At 36.1% G+C, this 6148-nt stretch overlaps 1 long non-coding RNA gene across 1 annotated transcript; it reads right to left on the minus strand.

Moving 5' to 3' along the window:
- Positions 1-2117: 2117 nt before the first annotated feature.
- Positions 2118-5938, minus strand: LOC112186008. The gene is made up of 8 exons (XR_005805673.1): positions 5678-5938; positions 5396-5490; positions 5177-5293; positions 4800-4851; positions 3226-4568; positions 3028-3102; positions 2384-2476; positions 2118-2305 (listed from the first exon to the last, which is right to left on the minus strand). It is a non-coding gene; the product is annotated as an uncharacterized LOC112186008 (long non-coding RNA).
- Between the last annotated feature and the right edge of the window lie 210 nt (positions 5939-6148).

The raw sequence follows: 6148 nt of genomic DNA on the forward strand, positions 1-6148 counted from the left end.
AGATACTTTTGCAATTCATTCATCTCTTTCGAATCATCCCCTGTAACAATCATGTCATCAACATACACAATAAGAGCTGTAATCTTACCATTCTTGCGTTTGATAAACAAGGTATGGTCAGAATTGCTCTGTCTGTATCCAAAGGTTTTCATGGACTTTGAAAATCTTACAAACCAAGCTCTTGGAGACTGCTCAGGCCATACAAAGACTTCTTCAATTTACACACCTTGTCAACGTCACTTGGGTAGTTCTTAACACCTGGGGGCACATCCATGTACACTTCTTCCTCCAAATTCCTATTAAGAAATACATTCTTCACATCAAACTGGTGCAAGGGCCAATCTTTGTTTGCTGCAAGTGAGACTAGAATCCGGATAGAATTAATCTTTGCCACAGGTGCAAAAGTCTCCTCGTAATCAATCTCATAGCGTTGTGTATATCCTTTGGCAACCAACCTCGCTTTGTATCTATTAATAGTTCCATCTGCATTAAGCTTCATAGTAAATACCCAACGACATCCTACAGTCTTCTTTCCAACCGGCATAGGTACTAGCTCCCATGTTGCATTCACTACACCAAAAATGGTCTTTTAGCCTATTTACAGCACGCAAAAATGCGTCATAGAACAATTAACGTGCCGTAAAAGTGGTTCCACAAATGTTATTGAGGTCATTTACGGCCCACGTTGCACGTCGTAAAAGACCTCCTATTTAAGGCATACCCTTGCACGCCGTAAAAAAGTGACTGAATTCCTATTTAAGGCGCACTCTGCGCGCCGTAAATGAGGTCTTTTCAAACAAACAAAAAAATTATATTGCTCAAATGTCATATTCATATTACCCTCATATCATATATATAAGAAGCTGAATGTAAAAGAAACTCTTCATAAAATTTTCATCCCTAACAGATGCCACTACATATATCTCTTACACTTAACTCAATAAGATGAGTACAAAATCAAATCTGTAAGACTTAGTATCACACCACTGCAGCAAAGAAAAAATGGTGAACAAGTATTTCAGCTATATCAGATTCAAAGATCTTATGAGTACAAGTTCACATTCAATAAACTGAAGTTCATGTTCCATTTTTATAAATTTTAACTACCAGTATCCAATGAAGAAAGACACTCAGACAAATCTAGGACGAATATGACAATAATCTCTTTATGGCTAAAGAATCCATCTTTCCCAATCCTATCGTAGTATATCTCTGCATATGCCAAATATAATGAAAACCTAGTCATGAATTAAACCTGCAAAATCAAACTGACTTGCAACTACTTAACCATCGCAATAATTTAAGGGAAAAGCTATACCTTAAGAAAACGATTCCAGTTCTTGCAGTTCTGCAGATCAAGTTTCACAACATCCTTTCCATATCTACAAAGATAACATCATTCAATATAATATCAAGTAGTATTGTCTTTGCCACTAAATAATAGATAGCAAGCAGCACAAACCTTATTGCAGTTTGAATTAAGGAGCTATCATCAGTAGTATTGTCTTTGCCACTAAATAATAGATAGCAAGCAGCACAAACCTTATTGCAGTTTGAATTAAAGAGCTATCATCAACTGATAGATCACCACCATCAGTGGAATTCCATGGACCACCAATTGTCATGAATGAGCAGTGTTTTTAAGAACTTTCAGATGACAGCTCCTCTAAAGCATTCTTGCTTATCCCACTCATCAAGATAATCTGGAAGAGGGATAGAAAAGTAGGATAGTCATGATTCTCTGTATTAACAGAAAGAAAACAGACAATGTCAGGATCCTATATATGTATTAACAGAAGTAAAACCGACAATGATCATGCTTAGAATCTTCAATTATGTTGAACGTAAACTCTAATTTGAAGAAGGTTCCAAATATTTCTCTATTCCAGGAATTAACACCGGTTAGTTACCTAAATTTTGGGCAATTTAAAGAATAGGAAACGCAAGGAGGAAGGTCAAAGAAGTAACCTACCTTCACATTCCACACAATATTCCCACCTCCTGATATTGCAGGTTCTTCAGCCAATATTTTAGTTGTTGGCTCTTTCATTACAGCTGCACCCTCTTCTTCCACCTAATCATGCTCAAAACTGTGACAACACACTAGGTTTACACTTCTTTGAGAAAAATAAAAAATAATAATAATATGCAAAGCACTAATATGTGTTTTTCAAAGAAGCTAAAGGATTCCATATCCTGAAGCAAGATATGATCTTTTGAAAATAACTTGGCCAAGACAACGTCAGAATCATGATACCTGACAGGAGTCTGGATAGAAAGTTGAAGATTCTCCCTTGGCCACAGCCTAAGACACCAAAATGTCACACTTAAATATTAAGTACTTAACCATTTAAGAAGTGAGAAAAGAAAAATAGAGACAAACCTTGCAGAATTCTGAGGGTATAAAGAGCCTGGGATATCGTTTATCCATTGAAAGATAATCCTTTTCTACATCTATCAGGCTGGATGAGTAAGCCTGCAAAAAGATGTTGTTATTTGTCGAGAAACTCAGCAATTTACATTGCCTAGCAGCCCACCACATACATAAATACTATAACAGTATAACTGCAGACACATATTATCTCATTTACTGAGCATTCTCATTCTCTTCTGAGGTGAATTGATCCCATCATCCTATGAATACTAAAGCTTAAAGCCAAACAAGGCCAGAGGGCAATAAATATTGATCAAGCCAAAAGCAGGAAAAAAGTCACAGAAAAGCAGAAAAAAGACACAGAAAAGCAGAAAAAAGACTTATAAGGATTATATTATATGTAATGAGAAGTGACATATGCATATGGGCTTATAGAACTAGCAGAAGGGATTTCTGAATTAGACATTTACGAAGCCCCACAACTTCAACCAACCAAGTAAATGTTTTTTACATAGTTACAAAGGATCAAGTTTCCAGAACTTCTTCCCATGCTAAAAATGATTGAAAAACTTTCAGTCTGCTCTTTGTACTGTGGTCTTAGACAAGAGGATGTACAACTTTTGATCCATTGAGAAATACATAAAGCCACTTACTGAGTGTGTGACAAAAGACCCAAAATTTGTTCCTACAATGCAGTGCCATGCTGGTCCATATACCCCATCAGATTCCTACACAAGAAAAAGTAGCACAACCCCACAAAACCACACTAATCAATCATAATCTCACATACCCAATTCAAATCCGAATTCAAACAATTAAACTGGCCATAATCAACAACCAATCAATTTTACCTTTACACTACAAGAAAAATGGCCTTTTGCAAGGAATTTTTTCTTTGATGATCTTTGAGTCACATATTCAAGCTTTTCTACCTCATATGGACATAAAGTTCAGAGAGTTTCTGAAATGCTATAATTGAAATACATAAGATACTTAACTTGCCAGAAGACAACAAAAAGAAAAACAAGCAAAGAGAAAGCTTTACGTGATGTGCCAGGAACTATATGAAGTGAATCACACTCATGATGGTGCTAACTATGAAGCTTAAAGGAAATAGATAGTGAGCATAACAGAAGCAAAAGTTGCCACATTAATTTAAGAACACAAGAAAAAGTTACCACATCATTCTCAACCTATTATTTACTATAGTTCCCCAGTATGTCTTAGGACATTCTCCTACAGAGCTGCTGCACACTAAGTTCTTGTGTTCATATTTTAGTCTGTTACAGAAAGACCCTTGATCAGATCCATGACCTCTAGGAAAATAGGATCTGCCCTGCTCCACCCCGTGGAAGCAAACATGTTATTATTGATCCCATTAGTCATTCATAGTTACGACTGACGAATATACAAGCTAGAGTTTGAAATCTAATTGAATATTGAGTTACTAAAGAAGAGTATTTTCACTGTTTGTTAAAACATATGGCCACATTATTATACATACAGAGCTGCTGCACACTAATGCTTCACATTTGTCAAGTGTGGCTTCTCTTACATTGCTACAACAACAAGTTTCGAAACCAAACCATTCACCCCCTCCACCTTCTAATAAAAATATGAAGTTTCAAACTATTAGGTACATTCTTTTGAAAAGATAATACCCACCAAAGACAAACTTTGGTTGTTAGTGCTACCCAGTACGTGTCAAAAAAATGTAGGAAACATAAGGGGTTGAAAAATATCACTACATGATTGTTGTAGAAATACAAAAACATAAATCTCAACCTGGAGAGCAAAGAGCATATGGAGGATCCCATTGCCTGCCCCTTTAGTTTATGTCTTCCTGAACATGGATGACTAAACAACACATATCAAAATAATTGAAAAGCTTTTTATCATCTTCCAAAGCAACCAGCAAGGAAATTAGAAGAGTACTTATCTAGCTAATAAACCAAACATTGGACCCATGCAGATGGTAACAAAGAAAAACTCCAATTGCAAGATAATACTTAACCTATCATATTCTACTGAGGCACAGAGAAAATTTGAAGTGGAATAGATTGTAATGATGATGGAGATGGGAACCGAATATATTACCTCAATTTTAACTTTATATATGGATTGAGTGTATCAAGCTTAATAACATACCTAGAGAATATGTTCTTAGCTTTTAAACCCCTGTTTTTGCAGCAAACTATAGAAGAGAACAAAGAACAATTAGTAAAGAATATATTTAATAAGTGTACAACTACACACTTTAAGCTAGAATATTTTGAGTTAGAACTCAGAACTAACATGGTAACTGATTAGAACAATAGATAACTTAAATCACTCGACAAAACTCGAGGCTCTAATTCTTTTAATCAAATTTGGTTTTGAGTAACATTAACTTTTAAGAAGTCTAAATCTAAGAGTGTTACTATACCTCAAGAAAATACTTATGGTACTTCCAATCGGCACCGCTTGAACAACTCTACCTACAACAAAGCCAAAAAGAACAATTTCAAACAGATGTCATGCGAATGAAACACAAGCTTGGCACCCAAAAGATTGAAGCTTTCATAAAGAAGCTTGCAAGGCTGAGAAAGAGTAGATAGTGTGGTACTGCAATAAAGAAAAATCAAAATCTTGAAATTCACTTGAAATTCAAATGCAATCTAACAAACTCTAAGCAAATTGCATTCACAACAAAACAAAATTAAACCAAATGATACTACCCAAAATTCATTCGAGTCAAACCTAAACCATTAATTAAAAGCCATCGCAATTAAACCCATGAGAGACAGAAGGAAAGAGAGATACCAATTTCACCAGCGCGAGACAATAAAGAGGGGTGGAGATGACGACGCTTGTTGGGGTTTCTCGCTAAAGTTTGAGGGAATGGTGGCTGGGCATCGCATCGATTTGAGTCTAGAGCTACTGCCAATCATAAATACAAATTTGCACTGAGAACTTGAGAAGACATAAGGCATAGCTAGCTAGATTTGGGTGTCTGGGATTTTAGCTAGAAGGTATAGCTACCTTGTCATAGTTCTTCAGAAACTCATCCAAATCGTGCATAAGAGTTTGATATGCTTGAACCGAGTCATCTACCAAGTTCAGAAACTCCATCGCATCTATCAAACCAATTCAATACATTCAATCAAACCAAAAGTTTCAGATACTACATATCAAGCAGACACCCCTCTTAGATAACCAAATACCCAGCTATAAATCCTAAATTTTGGACAGATTCACTTTTGAGATAAAAACCCAATCAAATTTTCCAAAATCCATATGAACCACAATATCATATGGCCATACCTGAATTTATGATTAGAAATCACAATCTGAGATGTTCTCTTCGTCCTCGATTGAACACATGCACAACCCCTGTCGCGAAATCCGATAGCCCAAGAGAAGAACTTGGGTGGGGAAGAGTTGAGATTTTTGCAAGCGAACTGGGTGATTAGACGAGAAGAAGAACTTGCGGAGGAGAACTCATAGGAAGGTCTGGGATTTTGGCTATTAGGTTTGGGGCATTGCGAAGTTGCGAATTGGTGAGGAGTTTGCAAAGGGCATGACTTTCTTAGACTAGAAAACTAACAAAAGTTAGTAAATTTCGGGAAAGTTGAGAAAAGAGGAAAGAGAGAACTTGAGAGGGAAACCAAATCTTTCAGTGAAAATTTCGCGCCTTACAAATCATTATTTACAGCATGCTTCTTTGCGAGCCGTAATTAAGCTTTTTTAGACATGTTTTTACGGCATGCTTTTTTGCAAGCCGTAAATAAGCTT

This window comes from Rosa chinensis, chromosome 2 (assembly GCF_002994745.2).
Source record: "Rosa chinensis cultivar Old Blush chromosome 2, RchiOBHm-V2, whole genome shotgun sequence".
In the NCBI taxonomy this organism is placed as follows: Eukaryota; Viridiplantae; Streptophyta; class Magnoliopsida; order Rosales; family Rosaceae; genus Rosa; species Rosa chinensis.